This window comes from Triticum aestivum, chromosome 2B (assembly GCF_018294505.1).
Source record: "Triticum aestivum cultivar Chinese Spring chromosome 2B, IWGSC CS RefSeq v2.1, whole genome shotgun sequence".
NCBI lineage: Eukaryota > Viridiplantae > Streptophyta > Magnoliopsida > Poales > Poaceae > Triticum > Triticum aestivum.
In genome coordinates, this window is record NC_057798.1 from 21,405,405 (window position 1) to 21,423,523 (window position 18,119).

General features: G+C 41.3%; 1 long non-coding RNA gene across 1 annotated transcript; it reads right to left on the reverse strand.

The window, feature by feature from the left end:
• Window positions 1–3,564: 3,564 nt before the first annotated feature.
• LOC123040061 (uncharacterized) lies at window positions 3,565–6,651 on the reverse strand. Its single transcript, XR_006418043.1, has 3 exons — window positions 6,282–6,651; window positions 3,855–6,092; window positions 3,565–3,788 (listed from the first exon to the last, which is right to left on the reverse strand). It is a non-coding gene; the product is annotated as an uncharacterized lncRNA (long non-coding RNA).
• Window positions 6,652–18,119: the final 11,468 nt, after the last annotated feature.

An 18,119-nucleotide genomic window follows, 5' to 3' on the forward strand; every position in this document is an offset into this window, starting at 1 on the left:
AATTGTGCAAGCTTACCATGCTAGGGATTTTAAGTGACTCGTGGTCGAGTTGGATGAGCTGGCCGCGGAGTAAAGAATTTGGCACGGACAACCAGCCTAGCAGGCAAAAAATGGAGTTTTTGACTGGACAGACAGACCGGCAACTTTTTGGATCGACCTCATGTAAGAACTTATAAACATCTGGTGATTTTTGTTGTGATTGTATATATTTGCAACTGTTTAATCTTATGCTTAAATTTCTATTTTGATCAAGATATGCATCTCAGATGCAGGTGTCTGGACCTGGGCGGACATTTGGTACATGCGATCGGATGGCGGGCTCCCCAATCCCTGTCCGCGGACGCGTCCGGATGCATTCGTGGATATTTGGTGTGTCCATTTTGATGCACGCCATTGGTAACTCCAATGCGGATCATCGTTCGGACACTGCCTGCAGTAGCGGTAGGAGAACAGGTCGTCCAACCGTAGACATCAAATGAGCATCAAATCCAAACAACAAGATTGGCCATGTAAACTTAGAAGAAAAGCACATGAAAATGTGGGGAGATGTAGCCATAGTAACAGTGAGTCGACACCTTCAAACCTCCCTAGGTTTGGTACCAGATTAAGGGAATTCAGACACCTGGACGCCGCTGACGTTTGATGCATATGATATTGAAGGACAAAAGTGTCCAGACAACACGGTCCAGACACTCAGAAATGTTTTGATGCACGATGTCGGGGTTGCCCTTAGCTGTTGTAATCCCATCTCTTTTACTCACCCAAATGATCTGGTTTGAGTCCTTGGATTGTATTTTTTTTTCTTATTCTATACAATGCAGGAGCTATTTTGACAGGGAATTTATTTGCTCTTTTCTTTCACCACAAAAATATAAATTAGATTTTATCTTGATAATCAATCAATAGCATACTAACACTAATATAGGCTAACATTGCAATAGAAGCGCAGAAACAATGGGACGTTCTGAAAAAGAGTGAACTAAAGCAACACACTTTCAATAGTTGGTGTAATAAATAAATACAATCGGGAACCCAAATACAATAATACTCCTATGTAACGAAAACACTTTGAGCACACAATTGGGATCGACATTGTCTTGCTTATGGTGAGATACGAGAACTCCAATTTATCGCATGGGTTGGCAGAGAGCCACCAATCACGCACCTGCTTCTGCCCCAGTGCAATTTTAGGTCGGCTCATGTGCGGGTTGGGCGCTCCCGTCATTTGTTTTTGGTTTTTATTCTTTAATTTTATCATTTTTACACTGACCACTGTTTAGGAATGTCAAATTTAAAAATAATGTTCGGAATTTAAAAAATGTTCATGAATTTGAAGAAGTTTTGAATTTTTGAAACAGTTCATAAAATTTGAGAGATGCTCAGGGTTTTATAAAATGTTCATGAATTCATAAAATGTTCAGAATTTCACATTTTGTTCCCAACTATCAACAAACATTATTCGATTCAAAACTTATTCGCTCATTCAATAAATGCACACGAATTTGAAAATATGTTCGCAAATTCAAAATATATTCACAAATTAGAATATTGTTTGCGAATTTCAGAAAGATGTTCAATGATTAAGAAAATGTTCGCCAATTTGAAAACAAAATCCATATTCTAGCAAAATGTACATAGATTTGAGAAATGTTCATGGAATTCAAAGAATTTTCTAAAATTTCAAAAGATGTTCCCGAATGGAAAAATGTGTTCGCTCATTCCAAAAATGTTTGCAAATTTCAACAATTCTTACCGAATTTCAAAATAATGATCATGAACAAAAAATGTTTGCCAATATAAAAAATTGCTTCTAATATTAAAATAGGAAAAATGAAAGAAAAAGGAAAACAAAAGACCGATAGAATATACACATTACTGTCCACGAATTGAAAAATAAAAAACGAAAATAAAAAAAGAATATGGATGAAACATCTGATAAAAAGGAAACACCGATTTGTATGGAAATAAACGGTTCAGGAAGACTGTGGAATCTTCCAAACGGGCTAAAAAACCCTGCAGCGGGCCAGCCCATGAAGAATCCAACGCTCGGGTGGGTGCGCGTTTGGTTGGTATCTATCACGGTACGCGGTAAATATTGGCCGCGAGATACAAACTTGGTCTGCCTAAGCCATCATTACTAATAGGCCGGCCAAAGAATCTCCCTGCAGGTCAGTTTATACTCCCTTTGTTCCCTAATATAAGACTTTTTAACTATTTCAAAATAAAAAAATTGTGTGGAACTATATCAAATTATTGACTATATACAGAGTAAAATGAGTGAAAATACATACTAAAGTGTCCAGATACATACAAATCAACAAAAAGCTAAAAGGTCTTATATTAGAGAACATATCGAGTATTATTTTATATTTTTTGTTTGTTTTGACTTTTGAAAACATTTTAAGTACACATATTTCCAAACTTAAATTTACTTAGAAAACAAATCATGAAATTGAAAATTTAAATATAATGTAAAATTTTGTTTGTGTAGTTTAAAAAAATGTTGTCAGCATTAAAAAAGATGTTATAACATTTAAAAAATGGTCACACTTTTCAAACAAAACCTATGTGCTACTTTGTAGAAAACTTTTAAATTTTAAAAAAATAGTGTAACGAAAAGAATAATTTGCACCATTAAAATATGTACTTAACCTAAAAAATGTTCACAAATTTCCAAATTATTTGTAAATGTGTATACAATTTGCAAAGAATGTTTGTGTAGTTTCAAAATAGGGTTCGTGCCATTGCAAAAATGTTTCAAGGTGTATTTGGAAAATGTTTAACAGGTAATCGGTAAAATTCAGAAATAAGATTTTTTTAAAAAAATTAATCTTATATTTGTAAAATTTTAAACATATATATAAATAAATATTTAAGCTGTATACAAAAAATTTAAAATGTATATTAAAAAAGTAGACATGAGAACATATATTTGAAAAAATGTTAAGCATGTATTTGAAAAATGTTAAATGTGTCTAAAAAATGTTTCAGATCTATAAAAGATATTGTACAGAAAAGTGAACATATGTTGAAAAAACAAAAGGTAAAAAAAACTATAGAAAACCGGAAAAACAAATAAAAAACACTTGAAAAACCCGAAGAAAATAAAATATAAAAGCAGGAGGAAAAAAATGCAAACAGTGAAAAACTGGTAAAAACCACAAAGGAAAAACAACTCACATGCTAGCTACAGTACTAGGCTGGCCCAGTAGGTCTGCCCAGAACGAGACTGAATTAAATCTGATATCAGGCGAGAAATAGGCTCGGGGAGCGGAATAGACGACCGTGCATGCACCTCACATGGCAGATCGTATTTGGAAATATTTAAGACGGGTTTGAGGGTCCGGTTGTAGATACTCTTATACAAAACTAGTAAGTGTGCACGTCTTGACTAATATAAATGATAACAGTTAGACAAATTTATAAACTATATTGGATGTTGTATAGTTTAGCCATAACTTCAAATACTGTGTGAACTAAAATTAATTTCCATCCATTGTTTAGATCATATACATAGTATTGTGAAAATTTCACTGATCACATAAATAATAATAGGTATACTCATTACACAATGCAATGCAACTCGTGTTAAAGGACAAAAAAATGGAAAAACATGTACCATAAAACGATAATCTAGAAAACTTGTTGAACAGTCACAAAATCAAGAAAACAATGAATGAATAGGTCCTCTAATTTAGGCTCCAGGTAATGTGGAGGTAGCTCCAGTAATACTTGTTCGGCTTCGGCTGCACCAACTCTTCTCGTTTCTCCCCTTAGTTGGCTGCAAACTGTACTCAACCACATCAGTGATGCGCCATCACCGCGACAACCAGCACCAACACCTTTACACTCACCTTCATCCTTGCGTCACTGGCAAGAACATGTACCCTGTCCAACCATGCACCGCCCTTGGCATGCAAAGCCACGCCATGTTGGGATGCTCACAATATTGATCCAGGCATGACCAAACAGGCGAGCAGAGTGCCAACGCTACAATTAGGTGCATTTTACAACTGGTATATACATGTAACAATATGTAAATTACCAAAGAACGATAGTCAAACCACCAGATCAGAAATGTATTTGTCAAAGTCCAGTGATACCGATCAGTTCAAGAAAGATATATGGGTGTTCAATGCGCTTTCAAGAAAAATGATTAAATATAAGATTCAATTAGAAGCAATCGCAATGGTACATTATTCCTGGAGTGAGGCATACTGTGCCACTAAATATTGATGTTAATAAGGCAAATTAAATTATTCTCCGAGCAAATGTAATTTTGCATATGCCTTCAAAATAGTACATCAAGGCAATGTTATTGTGCATATCAAGGCATAATACATCTTTGAGCAGTGTTATTGTGCAAGTGAAGGCAGAGTATTACAACTTAGAAAATGCATGCCAGAGAATCATCCTTTTCAAAAATACCCAACTTACTTTTCAAGTGTGTAGGATTTTCCATCAAATATTTTGAAATTTCCGACATTATTCATGGTCATAGAACTGGATTGTTTTATCTCTCCCATAAGCAGACTACTTTAATTAAAGAAGCAACTATTCTAGATCTATATGATTAATTTTAGGGAAGTGTCAAAAAAATACACTGCAAGAAACATGACTTACGGGTTAAGGTGTCATCTAACTAAAATTAATAAATTATTAGCATTAAGGGTATTCCAGTGCGGAAGAGCGCAACAAATAAAGCTATTGGCTGTGATAATAGTCAATTTCTTTACTCATTTTCCATTTAAAGTTGCTTTTTAAGCAGAAAAATATATGATGATGTTCTGCTAAAGAAGTGTATGGAAAGCAAGAGCTAGATAGCCGAATATGATATATGAATCGAAGAGCATAAAAGGGAAAGATCAATTCTAGCAATCCATGATATACATAAGTTAAGTATTATCACTTTTGAGTAACCAGTTACAAATTTTCAATGGGATGTTGGACTCATCATTTTTAAGATCACGGTGACAGATTTCCTGCATTTCTAGCATCAGTTCATGGGCATTTTTTTTTCTGCATTGGTTTCCTTTGATAATTTTCAAAAGCAAAGTGTACCATGAAATGGCAGTAGCAGACCTCCGAAAGTAGTTGCTGAAGGAAGTACCTTGCTTGTTGACAAGAGAAAGCATATGAGTTACATGATTACATCATTAGAGAACAAATAGAAGCATCTCTGATTAAATTTATTCTTCTTCACTAATAATGTAAGTGTTCACACAGGCTGCAAAGCAATTCTCAACATTCAATTCAACTGGAATCACCAATAACATCGAAGGAGAGGTATTTGAACTGACAATGAGCTCCAATATATAAATTTGGAAGTCATACATGTTACGAAAATTAATTTTATTACATCTACTTCTTTTTATCTGATTCTTCAAGGTAAAATGCTACAAATTTGGCATGTACATGTGCAGGTGCAGTTAGTGGCAAACTTAAAAATCAATCTAGTCCAGCTTTGAAATATTTATGTGAACTATATGATTCACAAATTAGAAAACATGACATGTTATCTAATCAATTTACGCCTTTAAATCATTTGTCAAGCAACAACCATACCAATTGTCATGCAAAGAAAACTTTGATGCATAATGCTTATCATTTTGAAATGCTGGTAGTCCAGGAACACGGCATGAAACATTACAGGTACATTACTCATGCAGAAATCAAGGTTATTCCTCACGATGCTGTAAGCTTCATCTAAAGTTTACATTGGTGCATGTCGGCCTTATCCAACGCAGCAGCTCTCACAGACAAACATAGTAGAGAAATGCAAGTTTAGAGATCTATCATTAGCGCACACGAACAAAATCATAATAGCAACTTCATTCACACCCAATCGGCAGTTCCTCAGGTTGACTTATCAAATCAAATTAGTAAGTTGGCACACCCAACAACAAACTGCTAAAGATCCAACCTTTGATGTAGAAGTCGTGGTAACTCATGTTCTAGTTATTCTAGAGAGTTGGATACACCGTGAGCCACGGAAACTTGGCCAGAACCCATCCATCTCTTTTTCGTCCTTCGCGGCCGCCGCAGCCACGTGCCTGATGCTCCTTCCACTGCGCTCTCCTGTTCCGGTGACGCTGCCGGAACCACAAGAATTCAATCAGAAATTGGTAGAAATTTCCTCCAAAATAGGGCGCTAAGAAACCATTAAAAAATAACATGAATTCAAATCCTACAAAACAATCGACCTGCAAAGCGCTAAGCCACCTTAATTAGTAGCATATATTCGTGGGTGCAGAGGAGTTTTCTGTTCGGCGGCGATGTACCTGGGGTAGCAGAGGAGGAGCGGCGGGGCGGCCGCCTGCTCTCGCATCCGTTGGAAGAGGAGCAGCGGGAACCGCGGCCTGCTCTTGTGTCCGTTAGAAAGGGATCGGCAGGGGCGTCGGCCTACGCTCGTGTCCGTCGGAAGAGGATTGGCGACCTACATGGGGCAGCAGAGGAGAAGCGGCGCGGGAGGCGTCCTGCTCTCGCCTCCGTCGGAGGAGCGGCGACGACGGCGGCTGCTCTCGCGTCCGTCAGAAGTGGATCGACCAGGGCGGCTGCCTGCTCTCAGATGCGTCACACAAGATTTGGTGGTCTTCGCATTTTCCGCGGCCCTCGCGCCCGTCAGCAGGAAACGTGTCGTTTCCTTTTGTGATTCCGCTTTTTTTTTCCTACGGGCGTGGGAGGACGTGGGTTTGGCAGAGTAATCGTCCGCCAGCGTAAATTGCTAAACGCACTCTTGGTTAACGGTTAGCATAATCTAAACGGCTAGATGAAATTAAATGACTAAGATCGTGAGGCTGTAATTGATCGGGGTTATTACGTGTAGGTTAGGCTGAGTGTGTTTAGCGATGAATATGTTTTCTTGTTTAATAGTACTCCCTCCGTCCCAAAATTCTTGTCTTAGATTTGTACAAATACGGATGTATGAAGTCACGATTTAGTATTAGATACATCCGCATCTAGACAAATGTAAGACAAGAATTTTGGGACGGAGGGAATAGTAGAGATAAGATCGTGAGGCTGTAATTGATCGGGGTTATTATGTGTAGGTTAGCCTGAGTGTGTTTAGCGATGAATATGTTTTCTTGTTTAATAGTAGTAGAGATAGAGATATAGTGACCGATTCTAAAAAAATGTAGTGACCAGTTAAAGAATGGTCCACGAAACCTAGTGTGCGTGTGTGCGTTCATAGGGATGAGTGTATGCGCGCGTATATGAGCGCTTATGTCTGTACTGATGCTAAAAAAAACCTATCTCTCCACATGAACCCACTTTTGGAACTTAGCAGAAATCATATTTCAATTTTTTTACGAAAAGAATAGCACACGTAGGTATCGAATAGAAACTTACCAAGCTATATTTTCATCAAAAGTATGACAAGTAGCGGCCTATGTGGAAATCAGAATGAGAAAGGTACAGTAGAAGTTTCACACATATTTCAAATGGTCATTAATTTTGTAAGAAAAAATTGAGTAAGTTCCTACCAAAGACCGATGATATTTCATAATTTTCAAAATTGTTAGTATAATGTTTATTTAGAAAACATAGGGTAGTGTCTACCTTGCCTTATACTCCAAGACGACCATGTACTCATATTGCCCACGAGGCTCAGCCAATACAACAACAATTCCATCAATCCCTTTATCTTCCTTCTAACATGGTATCAGTATAACCAGTCCAACACCAGCCCTTCGTCAGCGTCGCCGTCATCTTCCCCGACCACTTCTTCTACCCCGACCACCACTGGTGACATCGGCCCTACGCCGATTGGCGCCACAACCATCTTCGAGTCTTCTTCTCTGCTGGCCCCTCCGACTCCTCGACATGTGGCGTACAATTAGTGCAGGTCCCTCGTCTACGCATGCCCGGTGCTGGCAACACCGATGCGTGCCTTCGTCCACGACGTGTCCCGGGGTCTGGCAAGCCTGGTGCGGTGCTTCGTCAGCATCGTCTTCTTCGTCCATCTATGCATGTCCGGTGATGGCAACATCGACGCGTGCCTTCGTCTACGACGTGTCCCCGGGTTTGGCAAACCCGGCGCGATGCTTCATCAACATTGTCTTCTTCTCGGCGCACCACTACTTTGAAATACTGTGCCCATGACTAACTCGGCGCCTCCTTGCGCCCGCGGCTCCACGGCGGCTTCCTCGACACCGGCTACCCCGACTCGACATCGACCACGGTGTTCTTCGCATGGCTACCTCGACCACGGCTACACCACCCTGTTGGAAATATGCCCTAGAGGCAATAATAAAAGGATTATTATTATATTTCCTTGTTCATGATAATTGTCTTTTATTCATGCTATAATTGTATTATCCGGAAATCGTAATACACGTGTGAATACATAGACCACAATATGTCCCTAGTGAGCCTCTAGTTGACTAGCTCGTTGATCAACAGATAGTCATGGTTTCCTGACTATGGACATTGGATGTCATTGATAATGGGATCACATCATTAGGAGAATGATGTGATGGACAAGACCCAATCCTAAGCATAGAACAAAGATCGTGTAGTTCGTTTGCTAGAGCTTTTCCAATGTCAAGTATCTTTTCCTTAGACCATGAGATCGTGTAACTCCCGGATACCATAGGAGTGCTTTGGGTGTACCAAACGTCACAACATAACTGGGTGACTATAAAGGTGCACTACAGGTATCTCCGAAAGTGTCTGTTGGGTTGACACGGATCGAGACTGGGATTTGTCACTCCGTATGACGGAGAGGTATCTCTAGGCCCACTCGGTAATGCATCATCATAATGAGCTCAAAGTGACCAAGTGTTTGGTGACGGGATCATGCATTACGGTACGAGTAAAGTGACTTGCCGGTAACGAGATTGAACGAGGTATTGGGATACCGACGATCGAATCTCGGGCAAGTAACATACGATTGACAAAGGGAATTGTATACGGGGTTGCTTGAATCCTCGACATCGTGGTTCATCCGATGAGATCATCAAGGAGCATGTGGGAGCCAACATGGGTATCCAGATCCCGTTGTTGGTTATTGACTGGAGAGCCGTCTCGGTCATGTCTACGTGTCTCCCGAACCTGTAGGGTCTACACACTTAAGGTTCGGTGACGCTAGGGTTGTAAAGATATGAGTATGAAGCAAACCGAAAGTTGTTCGAAGTCCCGGATGTGATCCCTAAAGGAAATATGCCCTAGAGGCAATAATAAAGTTATTATTTATTTCCTTATTTCATGATAAATGTTTATTATTCATGCTAGAATTGTATTAACCGGAAACATAATACATGTGTGAATACATAGACAAACATAGTGTCACTAGTATGCCTCTACTTGACTAGCTCGTTTATCAGAGATGGTTATGTTTCCTAGCCATGGACAAAACAGTTGTCATTTGATTAACGGGATCACATCATTAGGAGAATGATGTGATTGACTTGACCCATCCCGTTAGCTTAGCACTTGATCATTTAGTATTCTGCTATTACTTCCTTCATGACTTATACATGTTCATGTAACTATGAGAATTGTGTAACTCCCGTTTACCGGAGGAACACTTTGGGTACTACCAAACATCACAACGTAACTGGGTGATTATAAAGGAGTACTACAGGTGTCTCCAAAGGTACATGTTGAGTTAGCATAATTCGAGATTAGGTTTTGTCACTCCGATTGTCGGAGAGGTATCTCTGGGCCCTCTCGGCAATGCTCATCACCTAAGCCTTGCAAGCATGTAACTAATGAGTTAGTTATAAGATGAAGTATTACAGAACGAGTAAAGAGACTTGTCGATAACGAGATTGAACTAGGTATTGGATATCGACGATCGAATCTCGGACAAGTAACATACCGATGACAAAGGGAACAACGTATGTTGTTATGCGGTTTGACCGATAAAGATCTTCGTAGAATATGTAGGAACCAATATGGGCATCCAGGTCCCGCTATTGGTTATTGACCAGATATGTGTCTCAGTCATGTCTACATCGTTCTCGAACCGTAGGGTCCGCACGCTTAAGGTTTCGATGACAGTTATATTATGAGTTTATGTATTTTGATGTACCGAAGGTTGTTCGGAGTCCCGGATATGATTACGGACATGACGAGGAGTCTCGAAATGGTCGAGACATAAAGATTGATATATTGGACGGATATATTTGGACACCGGAAAGGTTCCGGAGAAGTTTAGAGCCCCGGAAGGTTACCGGAACCCCCCGGGAGGTATATGGGCCTTATTGGGCCCATGTAGGAGGAAGAGAGAAGGAGCAAGGGAAGGGGGCGCGCCCCCCCAAGCCCAATCCGAATTGGGGAGGGGGGCCGGCCCCCCCTTTCCTTTCTCCTTCCCCCTCTTCCTATTACTACTACTAGTACTACTTCCTAATACTAGTACTCTTTCCTTCCCCCTCCAAATAAGATAAGGAAAAGAGAGGGAAACCTACTTGGAGTAGGTTTCCCCCTCCTCATGGCGCGCCCCCCTAGGGCCGGCCACCTCCTCCCTCCCTCCTTTATATACGGGGGTAGGGGGGCACCCTAGAACACACAAGTTGATCATTGATCGTTCCTTAGCCGTGTGCGGTGCCCCCTCCACGATATTACACCTCGGTCATATTGTAGCGGTGCTTAGGCGAAGCCCTGCAACAGGAGAACATCAAGATCGTCACCATGCCGTCGTGCTGACGGAACTCCCCCTCGGCGCCTCTGCTGGATCGGAGATCGAGGGTGCGTCATCGAGCTGTACGCGTGTCAAGAACTCGGAGGTGCCGGAGTAACGGTACTTGGATCGGTTGAACCGGAGGACGTACGACTACTTCCTCTACGTTGCGTCAACGCTTCCGCTTCGGTCTACAAGGGTACGTAGACAACACTCTCCCCTCGTTGCTATATCATCACCATGATCTTGCGTGTGCGTAGGAATTTTTTTTGAAATTACTATGTTCCCCAACAGTGGCATCCGAGCCTAGGTTTTATGTGTTGATGTTATATGCACGAGTAGAACACAAGTAAGTTGTGGACGATATAAGTCATACTGCCTACCAGCATGTCATACTTTGGTTCAGCGGTATTGTGAGATGAAGCGGCCCGAACCGACATTACGCGTACGCTTACGCGAGACTGGTTTCACCGTTACGAGCACTCGTGCTTAAAGGTGGCTGGCGGGTGTCTGTCTCTCTCACTTTAGTTGAACCGAGTGTGGCTACGCCCGGTCCTTGTGAAGGTTAAAACGGAGTCTATTTGACAAACTATCGTTGTGGTTTTGATGCGTAGGTGAGATTGGTTCTTGCTTAAGCCCGTAGCAGCCACGTAAAATTTGCAACAACAAAGTAGAGGACGTCTAACTTGTTTTTGCAGGGCATGTTGTGATGTGATATGGCCAAGACATGATGCTATATTTTATTGTATGAGATGATCATGTTTTGTAACCGAAGTTATCGGCAACTGGCAGGAGCCATATGGTTGTCGCTTTATTGTATGAAATGCAAACGCCCTGTAATTGCTTTACTTTATCACTAAGCGGTAGCGATAGTCGTAGAAGCAATAGATGGCGTAACGACAACGATGCTACGATGGAGATCAAGGTGTCACGCCGGTGAAGATGGTGATCACGACGGTGCTTCGAAGATGGAGATCACAAGCACAAGATGATGATGGCCATATCATATCACTTATATTGATTGCATGTGATGTTTATCCTTTATGCATCTTATCTTGCTTTGATTGACGGTAGCATTTTAAGATGATCTCTCACTAATTATCAAGAAGTGTTCTCCCTGAGTATGCACCGTTGCGAAAGTTCTTCGTGCTGAGACACCACGTGATGATCGGGTGTGATAGGCTCTACGTTCAAATACAACGGGTGCAAAACAGTTGCACACGCGGAATACTCAGGTTATACTTGACGAGCCTAGCATATACAGATATGGCCTCGGAACACGGGGACCGAAAGGTCGAGCGTGAATCATATAGTAGATATGATCAACATAGAGATGTTCACCATTGAAACTACTCCATCTCACGTGATGACCGGACATGGTTTAGTTGATTTGGATCACGTAATCACTTAGATGACTAGAGAGATGTCTGTCTAAGTGGGAGTTCTTTAGAAATATGATTAATTGAACTTTAATTTATCATGAACTTAGTCCTGGTAGTATTTTGCAAATTATGTTGTAGATCAATAGCTCGCGTTGTTGCTTTCATATGTTTGTTTTTGATATGTTCCTAGAGAAACTGTGTTGAAAAATGTTAGTAGCAATGTTGCGGATTTGATCCGTGATCTGAGGTTAATCCTCATTGCTGCACAGAAGAATTATGTCCTTGATGCACCGCTAGGTGACAGACCTATTGCAAGAGAAGATGTAGACGTTATGAACGTTTGGCTAGCTCAATATGATGACTACTTGATAGTTTAGTGCACCATGCTTAACGGCATAGAATCGGGACTTCAAAGACGTTTTGAACATCATGGACCATATGAGATGTTCCAGGAATTGAAGTTAATATTTCAAGCAAATACCCGAGTTGAGAGATATGTAGTCTCCAACAAGTTCTATAGCTAAAAGATGGAGGAGAATCGCTCAACTAGTGAGCATGTGCTCAGATTGTCTGGGTACTTCAATCGTTTGAATCAAGTGGGAGTTAATCTTCCAGATAAGATAGTGATTGACAGAATTCTCTAGTCACCATCACTAAGTTACTAGAACTTCGTGATGAACTATAGTATGCAAGGGATGACGAAAACGATTCCCAAGCTCTTCGTGATGCTGAAATCAACGAAGGTAGAAATCAAGAAAGAGCATCAAGTGTTGATGGTTACCAAGATCACTAGTTTCAAGAAAAGGGAAAAGGGAAAGAAAGGGAACTTCAAGTAGAATGACAAGCAAGTTGTCACTCCCGTGAAGAAGACCAAAGCTGGACCAAATCCTGAAACTGAGTGCTTACACTGCAAAGGAAATGGTCACTGGAAGCGGAAATGCCCTGAATATTTGGTGGGTAAGAAGGATGGCAAAGTGAACAAGTGTATATTTGATATACAGGTTATTGATGTGTGCCTTACTAGTGTTTATAGTAGCCACTGAGTATTTGATACTTGTTCGGTTGCTAAGATTAGTAATTCGAAACAGGAGTTACAGAATAAACAGAGACTAGTTGAGGGTGAAGTGACGATGAGTGTTGGAAGTAGTTCCAAGATTGATATGATCATCATCGCACACTCCCTATACTTTCGGGATTAGTGTAAAACCTAAATAAATGTTATTTGGTGTTTACGTTAAGCATGAATATGATTTGATCATGTTTATTGCGATACGGTTATTCATTTAAAGTTAGAGAATAAATTGTTATTCTGTTTACATGAATAAGACCTTCGATGGTCATACACCCAATGAACATAGTTTGTTGGATCTCGATCGTAGTAATACACATATTCATAATATTGATGCCAAAAGATGCAAAGTTAATAATGATAGTGCAACTTATTTGTGGCACTGCCGTTTGGGTCATATCGGTATAAAAGCGCATGAAGAAACTCCATAAAGATGGATTTTCGGAATCACTTGGTTATGAATCATTTGATGCTTGCGAACCGTGCCTTTTGGGCAAGATGACTAAAACTCCGTTCTCCGGAACAATGGAACAAGCTACTGACTTATTGGAAATAATACATACCGATGTATGCGATCCAATGAGTGTTGATGCTCGTGGCAAGTATCGTTATTTTCTGACCTTCACAGATGATTTGAGCAGATATTGGTATATCTACTTGATGAAACATAAGTCTGAAATAGTTGAAAGGTTCAAAGAATTTCAGAGTGAAGTGGAAAATCATCGTAACAAGAAAATAAAGTTTCTGCGATCTGATCATGGAGATGAATATTTGAGTTACGAGTTTGGTCTTCAATTAAAACAATGTGGAATAGTTTCACAGCTCACGCCACCTGGAACACCACAACGTTATGGTGTGTCCGAACATCGTAACCGCACTTTATTGGATATAGTGCGATCTATGATGTCTCTTACTGATTTACCAATATTGTTTTTGGGTTATGCATTAGAGACAGCTGCATTCACGTTAAAAGGGGACCATCAAAATCCGTTGAGATGACGCCTTATGAACTGTGGTTTGGCGAGAAACCAAAAGTTGTCGTTTCTTAAACTTTGGGGCTACGATGCTTATGTGAAAAAGTTTCAACCTGATAAGCTCGAACCCAAATCGGAGAAGTGCGTCTTCATAGAATACCCAAAGGTAACTATTGGGTACACCTTCTATCACAGATCCGAAGGCAAGTTATTCGTTGCTAAGATGGATCCTTTCTAAGAGAAGAAGTTTCTCTCGAAAGAAGTGAGTGGGAGGAAAGTAGAGCTTGATAAGGTAATTGTACCTTCTCCCGAATTGGAAAGTAGTTCATCACAGAAATCAGTTCCAGTGATTGCTACACCAATTAGTGAGGAAGCTAATGATGATGATCATGAAACTTCAGATCAAGTTACTACAGAACCTCGTAGGTCTTCCAGAGTAAGATCCGCACCAGTATGGTGTAGTAATCATGTTCTGGAAGTCATGTTACTAGACCATGATGAACCTACGAACTATGAGGAAGCGATGATGAGCCCAGATTCCGCGAAATGGCTTGAGGCCGTGAAATCTGAGATTGGATCCATGTATGAGAACAAAGTGTGGACTTTGGTGGAGTTGCCCGATGATCGGCAAGACATATTGTATAAATGGATCTTCAAGAGGAAGACAGATGCTGATAGTAGTGTTACTATCTACAAAGCTTGACTTGTCGCAAAAAGGTTTTTGACAAGTTCAAGGTGTTGACTACAATGAGATTTTCTCAACTGTAGCGATGCTTAAGTCTGTCCGAATCATGTTAGCAATTGCCACATTTTATGAAATCTGGCAAATGGATGTCAAAACTGCATTCCTTAATGGATTTATTAAAGAAGAGTTGTATATGATGCAACCAGAAGGTTTTGTCAATCCTAAAGATGCTAACAAAGTGTGCAAGCTCCAGCAATCCATCAATGGACTGGTGCAAGCATCTCGGAGTTGGAATATACGCTTTGATAGTATGATCAAAGCATATAGTTTTATACAGAATTCTGAAGAAGCCTGTATTTACAAGAAAGTGAGTGGGAGCACTACAGCATTTCTGATAAGTATATGTGAATGACATATTGTTGATTGGAAATAATGTAGAATTATTCTGCAAAGCATAAAGGAGTGTTTGACAGGAGTTTTTCAAAGCAAGACCTCAGTGAAGCTGCTTACATATTGAGCATCAAGATCTATTGAGATAGATCAAGACGCTTGATAAGATTTTCAATGAGTACATACCTTGGCAAGATTTTGAAATAGTTCAAAATGGAACAGTCAAAGAAAGAGTTCAAAGGTATGAAATTGAGTAAGACTCAAATCCCGACCACAGCAGAAAATAGAAAGAGAATGAAAAGTCATTCCCTATGCCTCAGTCATAGGTTCTATAAAGTATGCTATGCTATGTACCAGACCTATTGTATACCTTGCTCTGAATTTGGCAAGGGAGTACAATAGTGATCTAGGAGTAGATCACTGGACATTGGTCAAGAATATCCTTAGTAAGGACTAAGGAGATGTTTCTTGATTATGGAGGTGATAAAAGAGTTTGTTGTAAAAGTTACATCAGTGCAAACTTTTACACTGATCCAGATGACTCTAAGTCTCAACCTGGATACATATTGAAAGTGGGAGCAATTAGCTAGAGTAGCTCCGTGCAGAGCATTGTGGACATAACATATTTGCAAAATACATACGGCTCTGAATGTGACAGACCCGTTGACTAAGCTTCTCTCACGAGCAAAACATGATCACACCTTAATACTCTTTGGGCGTTAATCACATAGCAATGTGAACTAGATTATTGACTCTAGTAAACCCTTTGGATGTTGGTCACATGATGATGTGAACTATGGGTGTTAATCATATACAGATATGAATATCGGTGTTAAATCACATGGCGATGTGAACTAGATTATTGACTCTAGTGCAAGTGGGAGACTGAAGGAAATATGCCCTAGAGGCAATAATAAAGTTATTATTTATTTCCTTATTTCATGATAAATGTTTATTATTCATGCTAGAATTGTATTAACCGGAAACATAATACATGTGTGAATACATAGACAAACATAGTGTCACTAGTATGCCTCTACTTGACTAGCTCGTTTATCACAGATGGTTATGTTTCCTAGCCATGGACAAAAGAGTTTTCATTTGATTAAAGGGATCACATCATTAGGAGAATGATGTGATTGACTTGACCCATCCCGTTAGCTTAGCACTTGATCGTTTAGTATTCTGCTATTGCTTCCTTCATGACTTATACATGTGCATGTAACTATGAGAATTGTGTAACTCGCGTTTACCGGAGGAACACTTTGGGTACTACCAAACGTCACAACGTAACTGGGTGATTATAAAGGAGTACTACAGGTGTCTCCAAAGGTACATGTTGAGTTAGCATAATTCGAGATTAGGTTTTGTCACTCCGATTGTCGGAGAGGTATCTCTGGGCCCTCTCGGCAATGCTCATCACCTAAGCCTTGCAAGCATGTAACTAATGAGTTAGTTATAAGATGAAGTATTACAGAACGAGTAAAGAGACTTGTCGATAACGAGATTGAACTAGGTATTGGATATCGACGATCGAATCTCGGACAAGTAACATACCGATGACAAAGGGAACAACGTATGTTGTTATGCGGTTTGACCGATAAAGATCTTCGTAGAATATGTAGGAACCAATATGGGCATCCAGGTCCCGCTATTGGTTATTGACCAGAGATGTGTCTCAGTCATGTCTACATCGTTCTCGAACCGTAGGGTCCGCACGCTTATGGTTTCGATGACAGTTATATTATGAGTTTATGTATTTTGATGTACCGAAGGTTGTTCGGAGTCCCGGATATGATTACGGACATGACGAGGAGTCTCGAAATGGTCGAGACATAAAGATTGATATATTGGACGGATATATTTGGACACCGGAAAGGTTCCGGAGAAGTTTAGAGCCCCGGAAGGTTACCGGAACCCCCCGGGAGGTATATGGGCCTTATTGGGCCCATGTAGGAGGAAGAGAGAAGGAGCAAGGGAAGGGGGCGCGCCCCCCCAAGCCCAATCCGAATTGGGGAGGGGGGCCGGCCCCCCCTTTCCTTTCTCCTTCCCCCTCTTCCTATTACTACTACTAGTACTACTTCCTAATACTAGTACTCTTTCCTTCCCCCTCCAAATAAGATAAGGAAAAGAGAGGGAAACCTACTTGGAGTAGGTTTCCCCCTCCTCATGGCGCGCCCCCCTAGGGCCGGCCACCTCCTCCCTCCCTCCTTTATATACGGGGGTAGGGGGGCACCCTAGAACACACAAGTTGATCATTGATCGTTCCTTAGCCGTGTGCGGTGCCCCCCTCCACGATATTACACCTCGGTCATATTGTAGCGGTGCTTAGGCGAAGCCCTGCAACAGGAGAACATCAAGATCGTCACCACGCCGTCGTGCTGACGAAACTCCCCCTCGGCACCTCTGCTGGATCGGAGATCGAGGGTGCGTCATCGAGCTGTACGCGTGTCAAGAACTCGGAGGTGCCGGAGTAACGGTACTTGGATCGGTTGAACCGGAGGACATACGACTACTTCCTCTACGTTGCGTCAACGCTTCCGCTTCGGTCTACAAGGGTACGTAGACAACACTCTCCCCTCGTTGCTATATCATCACCATGATCTTGCGTGTGCGTAGGAATTTTTTTTGAAATTACTACGTTCCCCAACAACCCCGGACGTCACGAGGAGTTCTGGAATGGTCCGGAGGTAAAGAATTATATATGGGAAGCCGAGTTTCGCCCATCGGGAAAGTTTCGGAGGTTACCGGTATTGTACCGGGACCACCGGAAGGGTCCCGGGGGTCCACCGGGTGGGGCCACCTATCCCGGAGGGCCCCATGGGCTGAAGTGGGAGGGGAACCAGCCCCTGGTGGGCTGGTGTGCCCTCCCCTAGGCCCCCCTCTGCACCTAGGGTTGAGAACCCTAGGGGAGGGGGCGCCTCCACTTGCCTTGGGGGGCAATTCTCCCCCCTTGGCCGCCGCCCCCCCTAGGAGATCCCATCTCCTAGGGCCG